The sequence below is a fragment of the Zootoca vivipara genome, chromosome 2 (genome assembly GCF_963506605.1).
Source record: "Zootoca vivipara chromosome 2, rZooViv1.1, whole genome shotgun sequence".
Classification (NCBI taxonomy): Eukaryota; Metazoa; Chordata; class Lepidosauria; order Squamata; family Lacertidae; genus Zootoca; species Zootoca vivipara.
The window spans coordinates 115,583,033-115,592,825 of record NC_083277.1 but is presented as its reverse complement, the minus strand read 5'-3'; positions in this window follow the sequence as shown (position 1 = coordinate 115,592,825).

The window sequence follows — 9,793 nt, the reverse complement described above, 5'->3', positions numbered from 1 at the left end:
TTTTTCTTTTTGTATCTTTTTTTCCTTGTCAATCTTTGTTTCTGTTTTGTATTTTTCTTTTTTCTTACTTTTTGTACCTATTATAAAATCAATAAAAATAATATGAAAAAGAAAAAAAGAAAAGAGAGGCTTGTATACAGGGAAATTAGTACCATCTTAAGCAGAGTGTTAATAAGAGGCCAAGACTTAGGATAAGCAATGTCCAGGTAACTCCTGCTATCTCCCGATTCAAAGCACACAGATGCCAAGTGGTGCAGACATCCCCTTGCCTGACCAAGCTGGGCCAAGCTGGAACATGATTCAACTGTCTTTGTCTGGCGCGGTACAGGAATCCAGTACAGTATTTCTCCCCTTTCCTTCTGGCTGTTCCTTCCAGTCTTTTATAGTGCCTACTTGCTGGAAACATCTCTTGAGGACAGCTCAGCATCCAAACATGCCCATACCAGAACCTTGTGTTGCTGTAGCAATACTTTGCACTCAGACTTGCCCTTCATCCCTTGTAGGGAGTCAAAGACAAAGAGATGGTGGTGCCTATTTACTTTACTTCCTTGTGTATTGGACACCTCACTGGGAAACCCCAGTGCAAGCATAAGCAAACTCAGCCCTCCAGATGTTTTTGGACTACAACTCCCATCCTCCCTAGCTAACAGGACCAGTGGTCGGGGTGATGGGAGCTGTAGTCCCAAAACAGCTGGAGGGTCGAGTTTGCCTAGGCGTCTCCACCTCCATCGTTCTGCCTGGACACTGAGGTCCAGTGCCGAGGACCTTCTGGCAGTTCCCTCGCTGCGAGAAGCCAAGTTACAGGGAACCAGGCAGAGGGCCTTCTCGGTTGTGGCACCTGCCCTGTGGAACGCCCTCCCATCAGATGTCAAAGAGAAAAACAACTACCAGACTTTTAGAGGACATCTGAAGGCAGCCCTGTTTAGGAAAGCTTTTAATGTTTAACAAATTATTGTATTTTAATATTTCTGCTGGAAGCTGCCCAGAGTGGCGGTATAAATTATTATTATTATTATTATTATTATTATTATTATTATTATTATGCCTGTCCCGTGTGTGTGTGTGTGTGTGTGTGTGAGAGAGAGAGAGAGAGAGAGAGAGAGAGAGAGAGAGAGAGAGAGAGAGAGAGAATGAGAGAGAGAATGAGAGAGAGAGAGGAGGGGAGAGAGGGAGGGAGACTTTATTTAATGCTGCCGGCTATCATAGAACCATAGAACTGAATCATAGAATGGTAGTTGGAAGGGACCCCCAAGGGTCTTCTAGTCCAACCCCCTGCAATGCAGGAATCTCAGCTAAAGCATCTATAACAGATGGTCATCCAACCTCTGCTTAAAATCCTCCAGTGAAGGACAGTCCACATCATCTACTGTCGAACAGCTCTTACTGTCAGAAAGTTCTTCCTGGTGTTTAATCGGAACACCTTTCTTGTAACTTGAATCCATTAGTTCTGGTCCTACCCTCCACAACAGGAGAAAACAAGCTTGCTCCATCTTCCATGTGACAGCCCTTTAGATATTTGAATGTGGCTATTGAATATCCTCCCAATCTCCTCTTATGCAGGCTAAACATACCCAGCTCCCTCAACCGTTCCTCATAAGACTTGATTTCGAGGCCCTTGATCATCTTGGTCACCCTCCTCTGCACATGTTCCATCCTTCTTAAATTGTGGTGCTCAGAACTGGACACAATATTCCAGGTGTGATCTGACCAAGGCAGAATAAAGCAGTATAGTACTATTACTTCTCTTTATTGGAGGCGAGAGGTAGCAGCATCTTTGCTGAGAACATTTAGCACCTTTATTTCATAATTCAATTTACTTCATGAAATTAATACACTACAGTTTACAAAAAAAGATAAAACAATAAGACTATTACTAAAAAATTTACAACCATAACTTAAGCCATATGGAAAATTTAATTACAATAGAATGGGCCTTTGAAGTTTTGAATACAAAACACACAAATATGAGAAGCCATGTTATGTGTGACCTGGCTGAGTTCCCGCATTGTCATACCCAGGAAAGCAAATTTCACGAGCAGTGAATCACCACTTCTGGAAACAGGGAGTGTATCAGGTTATGAAAAGTAGCATATCATTTGGGGAGCTGGTATGCAATTCAGATACACCCTCTGGCAGTGGTTTCCTGCACATCCCTTGCGCTAGCTCCTTTCTGCATTGTCCTCTCAGCTTTTAACAAAGAGCTGCTCAAAAGACCTTAAGAAAACTTTGCAACTGTTTAGAAGGTGTTGTTGTTTAGTTGTTTAGTCGTGTCCGACTCTTTGTGGCCCCATGGACCAGAGCACGCCAGGCACTCCTGTCTTCCACTGCCTCCCGCAGTTTGGTCAGACTCATGTTGGTAGCTTTGAGAACACTGTCCAAGCATCTCGTCCTCTGTCGTCCCCTTCTCCTTGTGCCCTCCATCTTTCCCAACATCAGGGTCTTTTCCAGGGAGTCCAATCTCTGGCTACCAGCAGCAGCAGCAACAACAACAACAACAAAAAAGGATCCGGGTTTTAACAGCTGAGACAAGCTGTAGCGGAGACAAGCTGTAGGAGCAGCGGGAGAACAAATGGGGGAAAACAACAACAACAACAACAACAACAACGTGAATGGGCCGATGGGGCGCATGCCAGCAGTGCGGGCTCTGCGTGTCACGTCTGACACGCGTGTCATAGGTTCGCCATCACTGATGTAGTGCAATAGTTTTGTTAAAAGCAAGGACATATGTATGAATGACCTTCCAATTGAGAGGGCGAGTTAACAGTTCTGAAATCTAGGAGATCCTGTTCCCTGATCTCCTTCATCATAACAAGTATTATCTTGTGTTTGTATCTATATCCATCTATTTACCAGCAGCCTATCACCCGCCCAAGTGCCGCTGTAACAGCAAATCAAAATAAGCCCTTGCCGCAGCCAGCTATCACCCACATTACCACCACTGACAATCTCTGGCTCACAGCAGCAACCAATCACCCGTCCCACCTCTGAACTACCCATGTTGAAGATGACCCCAATTTGTAAACATTAATTTCACTGGGGGGGGGAATTGTATTATACACGGAAAAGTACAGCATTCCATCTATCTATTACACACACTTTTATCTCGCTTTCCCTGTAAGGAACTCAGGGGACAGGTATGCTTGTTTGTGCCCCCCCCTCCATTTATCCTAACAACTCTGTGAAGTAGTTGTTACAGGTACCGGTAGGTAGCTGTGTTGGTCTGACATAGTCGAAACAAAACAAAACAAAACAATTCCTTCCAGTAGCACCTTAGAGACCAACTAAGTTTGTCATAGGTATGAGCTTTCGTGTGCATGCACACTTCTTCAGATACACTGAAACAGAAGTCACCAGACTCCTGCAATGTGGCCAGGATTTGGACATAGATGTGAGTCCAGTGGTTTAGCTGTCACCAGTGTATTTTTTTAACTTCGGCAGATGGAACCATTCGCAGTACTATGTTCTAGACAGGCTCCGTTTTGTAACTGTAGGAGGACTTTCCCACTGGAGCACTTTTGTGTTTGACTCATACGACGGGGTGGGCGACTTGTAGCCCACGGGGCACATGCAGTCTTCCACCCCATTTCATGAGTCCTTTGGCCTAGTTTCATCCAGGTGGCAAGTAAGTATGGGAGGGAGCAGCAGGGAGAGAGAGAGAGAGAGAGAGAGAGAGAGAGAGAGAGAGAGAGAGAGAGAGAGAGAGAGAGAGAGAGAGAGAGAGAGAGAGAGAGAGAGAGAGAGAGAGAGAGACTGCAGTGCCCACTCACTTCTGTCTCCAGCCCTGCCCATTATAGGCATGCAGCCCCCTTCAAAAGGTTGCCCACCCTAACACAGGAACTAGACGACCTGGTGGAGATTTCAGGTCATGATGAATCGCCACAGCTGATTCAGGTGTGTGCTGAGCTGCTGGCAAAAGTAGCCCTCAGAGTGGTTATGGCTTTCCTTGCCATTGCTTTTCCAGTAACAACACCGGCACCTGCCTCTGAAAGGTTTGCCTGAAAGAAAAGGCGGCAGGCTCCGTCAGCAGATGTAAAAGGGATGTTGATGAATGCAGAGAGATCTTTCAGGTGGCAACTGCGCTGAAAAAGAAGGCAAGGTCAGAGGTGTGACCTTGGCTACCCTATCACATCCGTCAAAATAAAACAAGGATGGGTTCTTGGGGACCAGCGCAGGCACAGACCCACAGATTGCATTTGCAATTTTTACACTGGGATTTATTTATTTTATCGCGGCCCGCTGCTGTTTTAGGATATTTGTGTTTTAAATGCATTGTACCTCTTTATGTTGTGAGCCTCCCAGAGAACAATGTTCTGTAAATAACAGTAAATAAATAAATAAAACTACCATGTTTCTCCGAAAATAAGACACCGTCTTATATTTATTTTTCCTCAAACCCCCCCCCATGGCTTATTTTCAGGGGATGTCTTATTTTTTCCCTCCTCCTGCCGCGGCCAGCATTGCTGCTGTACCTATCACCATGTCTTGTTTTCGGGGTATGGCTTATATTCCTTGAATGCTTAAAAATGCTGTTACTGCTTATTTTATGGCTATGTCTTATTTTCTGATCATGCTGGTGATGTGCTTGACAGGCGTCCTAGCTTGGGACGCCCCAGGCAACCACCACCTTCATTAGTGCCACACCTCATAGGATGTGATTGATACTTACACATATCCCTGGAGGAGAGTGGCGGGTTTCTACATGGAATAGCTTGGAGTTAACAGTTTAGGTGAAAATTGAAGTCCCATGCCCTCGTGTGACCAAATTTGTGTAAGGATTTACTCCATAGCCTTTTCTTCTCCTGAAGATACCATGCAAGACTGCGGAGGCTTAAGGTCAGAATTTTCTTCTCTGGGATGGGCTACATTCCCAGCATAGCTGCCAAGTCTCCCGTTTTCCCCGGGAAACCCCCGTTTTTCCAGCTGTCCCCAGCCAAAAAAACAGATTTTTTTGTTTTTCCCCGGTTTATTCTGGCGCGGCGGCCATTTTGGGACTGGGCGGAGCATGCTCAGAAGCGACTTTTGATGCTGCTCTGCCCAGTTCCAAAATGGCTGTAGCGTGACTTCTGGTGCGGCAGCCATTTTGGAACTGGGCACAGCAGCATCAAAAGTCACTTCTGAGCATGCTCCGCCCAGTTCCAAAATGGCCGCCGTGCTACTTCCAGTATGCTACTTTCGGTCTGGTCCCTTATTTTTCAGAGAGGAACTTGGCTGGTATGATTCCCAGGTTGATGATCCCCATTTGCCCTTCACTTCCCACTACAGCACATGCACAGAAACCACCTTCTTGGCCATTGGGCCCATCACTGGTCTCGTTCTCTGAATCCACCAGAGCCTGTTTTCACACGCAAGGAAGGTCCCTAACTCACCGAGAGTTTGAGACCCATCAGGTACCCTCCCCTTATTTAGCCAGCCAGGCAAAGTCATTCCTGGGGTATGACCACTGTTGGAAGTAGACAGCTTCGAGGAGCCACAGATGAGAACTGAGGGCAGGTTGGAGACCGAGCACAACATGTTCCCCCACCAGAGGGAGTACCCCTCCCCTAACACGCCATACACCAGGAGTGTCAGTTTGGCCATGGGTACCTGGGTACTATGCAGCGTGCATTGCCCTGGTGCTGAAATTTATGGGTGCCCAGCCTAATCCTGGGGAATTTTGTGGGTGCCCAGGGAGCCAGCACCTATGCCATACACCCCAACATTTATTTACCTGTTTGTTTGTTCATTAGATTTATAGCCTGCCCTTCATTCAGAGGAGCCCAGGGCAGCAGTATTGATTTATAGCGATTAATGCTGATAACAATGGAACACTGAATGGGAATGAACATCAATGGAGGCTGCTGCTTGCTGCAGCCACAGCACCTGGGCCTTCACCGGCTTGGGAACAGCCCGGCAGCCATTTCCCAGGGAGGCTGCAGCAAATCACAAGTTCAACTATTCCCTATCTCAGCAAATTGATGGTGGTGAGACCCTGCAAGCACAGGCTTGGTGTGCTTACTGCAGAAATGTTTTTTTCCCTTGGAACAGGCAGGGGCTAGGCAAAGGTGCTGGATTTTGGCTGCCAAAGGATAACACTGGTTGCTGTGAAGTGACTTGCATGGATCCGGCCATTTGTCTCCATCTCCCTGAGGCTCTTCCTCCTGTCTTCTAGAGCACAGCCAGAGAAGATTGTGATCATTTCCTCTTTCTGCTTGGCACAATTTAAGCAACCAAGGTGCCTGCTCTCCGTGGATTGAGGCCTACCTCTCCTTCAAGCATCCTCAGCTCCCATCTCCTTTGGGCCTGGGTGGCCATTTACACATCATCGCAAAAGGGGATGGGGAAAGATGATAAACGAGGGCACATTCCCATTCCCATTGAATGTGAACATGTTATATGTGTAGATGCAGATATAGAAATAATTGTTGTTGTTGTTGTTTAGTCGTTTAGTCGTGTCCGACTCTTTGTGGCCCCATGGACCATAGCACGCCAGGCACTCCTGTCTTGCACTGCCTCCCGCAGTTTGGTCAGACTCATGTTCGTAGCTTCGAGAACACTGTCCAACCATCTCGTCCTCTGTCGTCCCCTTCTCCTAGTGCCCTCAATCTTTCCCAACATCAGGGTCTTTTCCAGGGAGTCTTCTCTTCTCATGAGGTGGCCAAAGTATTGGAGCCTCAGCTTCACGATCTGTCCTTCCAGTGAGCACTCAGGGCTGATTTCCTTAAGAATGGATAGGTTTGATCTTCTTGCAGTCCATGGGACTCTCAAGAGTCTCCTCCAGCACCATAATTCAATACATCACTACTGGGAAAACCATAGCTTTAACTATACGGACCTTTGTCGGCAAGGTGATGTCTCTGCTTTTTAAGATGCTGTTTAGGTTTGTCATTGCTTTTCTCCCAAGAAGCAGGCGTCTTTTAATTTCGTGACTGCTGTCACCATCTGCAGTGATCAAGGAGCCCAAGAAAGTAAAATCTCTCACTGCCTTCATGGACCATTGCATTGTCGTGGCGAAGGAGCTTGAATAACTCAGAGAAGCTATTAGCTATGCCATGCAGGGCCACCCAAGATGGACAGGTCATAGTGGAGAGTTTTGACTAAACGTGATCCACCTGGAGAAGGAACTGGCAAGCCACTCCAGTATCCCTGCCAAGAAAACTCCATGGACAAAGACAACAGGCATAGAAATAATTACTGTGATTTAAATAGGAATGTAATGCACCTCGCCATCGAGGGGGGAAACTGGGACCAGGTGACTGCTCAGTCTTCTGTCGAGGAGCTAACTGTGGACGGGTATCTTCAATGTCTTTCCTGCTCTCCTTTCTTAGAGTAATTTATCTTTAAACCAGACTTATACTGGACAGCTATCCAAACAGAGTATGTGCTCCAGTAGAGGCCTGTCCTTTGGCAGCCCACCAAATAGAGGACTTGCCTCTGTAACAGAGCAGTCCACATGCCCAGCCTCTTCAAAAGGTCGTCATTCTTAAAATGGAGGCAAGAGCTGTTGCCTGAGAAGATGTGAGCTTGCTGTGTGCACACCATTCCTTTAAAGCACATTCCAAGAATGTTCTTTCCCTCAAAGAATTCTGGGAACTGTAGTTTACTCCTCAGTTCCCAGCAACCCTTAGAAAACGACAATGCCCATAATTCTTTGAGGGTAAAGAAAGAGTATAATGTGTACACAGACTCAACGTTGCCACTGTAGAACTCGGGAGGAAGGCACTTTGGTGCTAGGGTCACAGATTAATCCACTTCCGATTTAATCCACTTCAGTTCCACAAACCTGACGTTCTGGTTATGTGCTTGGATCTCTCCTGCAAAATGCAGTCTGCATGCACCTTGAGTTGCCATTTACTATCGCTTTTCTAGCTCTGTGATATTATGCACGGGCTCTTTGAATAAACCGACACCTTGGATCTCATACGAGTGTCCCGCCTACGGTCCAAAGCAAAGAGTAACAGGATGCCACAATAAGACTGTGGTTAATAAATCTGCAGGGAATTTTTATTGCCCCTCTTTTTTTGCTCTGGCACATGCTGCCTCTTGCTGCTGCTGACAATGCAACGTTCCGGTGAAAGGAGGGCAGGGAAGCAGTCCGCCTGGGGACCCTGCTGGAAAGGTGAAGGAAGGGCCATTGGAAACGATGTGCGTCGTTCTTGTGCCAGAAGGCTCAGAGCCAAGTGTGAGAGGTAGGAAGGGAGGTACAGAGAGGTTGTGAAAGGGCATGAGGAGGAATGGAAAAAGGGAACCAATAGTTTGCAGCTGCTCCTTCACCTACCTCTAACCTGCTTTGAGTGCAACCAAAGTAGCTTGTTGTTGTTTAGTCATTTAGTCGTGTCCGACTCTTCGTGACCCCATGGACCATAGCACGCCAGGCACTCCTGTCTTGCACTGCCTCCCACAGTTTGGTCAAACTCATGTTCGTAGCTTCGAGAACACTGTCCAACCATCTCGTCCTCTGTCGTCCCCTTCTCCTAGTGCCCTCCATCTTTCCCAACATCAGGGTCTTTTCCAGGGAGTCTTCTCTTCTCATGAGGTGGCCAAAGTATTGGAGCCTCAGCTTCACGATCTGTCCTTCCAGTGAGCACTCAGGGCTGATTTCCTTAAGAATGGATAGGTTTGATCTTCTTGCAGTCCATGGGACTCTCAAGAGTCTCCTCCAGCACCATAATTCAATACATCACTACTGGGAAAACCATAGCTTTAACTATACGGACCTTTGTCGGCAAGGTGATGTCTCTGCTTTTTAAGATGCTGTTTAGGTTTGTCATTGCTTTTCTCCCAAGAAGCAGGCGTCTTTTAATTTCGTGACTGCTGTCACCATCTGCAGTGATCAAGGAGCCCAAGAAAGTAAAATCTCTCACTGCCTCCATTTCTTCCCCTTCCATTTGCCAGGAGGTGATGGGACCAGTGGCCATGATCTTGGTTTTTTTGATGTTGAGCTTCAGACCATATTTTGCGCTCTCCTCTTTCACCCTCATTAAAAGTGTCTTTAATTCCTCCTCACTTTCTGCCATCAAGGTTGTGTCATCTGCATATCTGAGGTTGTTGATATTTCTTCCGGCAATCTTAATTCCGGTTTGGGATTCATCTAGTCCAGCCTTTTGCATGATGAATTCTGCATATAAGTTAAATGAGCAGGGAGAAAGTAGCTTAGTTGTTCCTATTTGGATTCATTGAAACCATCCCCAAACGCCTGATTTATCAAGAAAATACTAGGATGTAACAAGCTGGTTTGGGTGTGATTTCAACTTTCAGAATGCCCCTATTTTACATTGTGTGTGAGCTTGCCAATTAACCAGGAAAAACAACAACATCATCAACAACAAAACCCTGGCCTGCTCCGCACCTGCATCTTTTAATGACAACTTAAATGATAAAGATCCCTTCTGCCTGCCGAGAGAGCAGCCTTTTTTTGGCCTGCTAATGTCTGCAGAAAAAGGGCAGCTGTCTCTGTGGCAGCAGGACACCTGCTTTGCATGCAGAAGGGCTTGAGTTCAATCCCTTCCTGGGCTCTCCAGGAAGGGCTGGGAAAGATTCTGGCCTGAAACTCTGCGGTCAGTGTGGACGGTGCTGAGCTAGAGGGATCAGTGGTTTGATCTGGAATAAGGCAGTTTCTCATGGGCCCCTAAGCTGCTGGTAAAAGCTGATCAAACAGTGTCCTCAGTGGTTATCCATGGGCATGCAAGCCACCCCAACAAATCCATACAATACCAGTATATCCAAACAATACCACTGTCGTAGAAGCAAACACAGTGGACAGGGCCGGTGCGTCCATTTAGGCGAACTAGGCAGTCGCCTAGAGTGCGTAAATGGA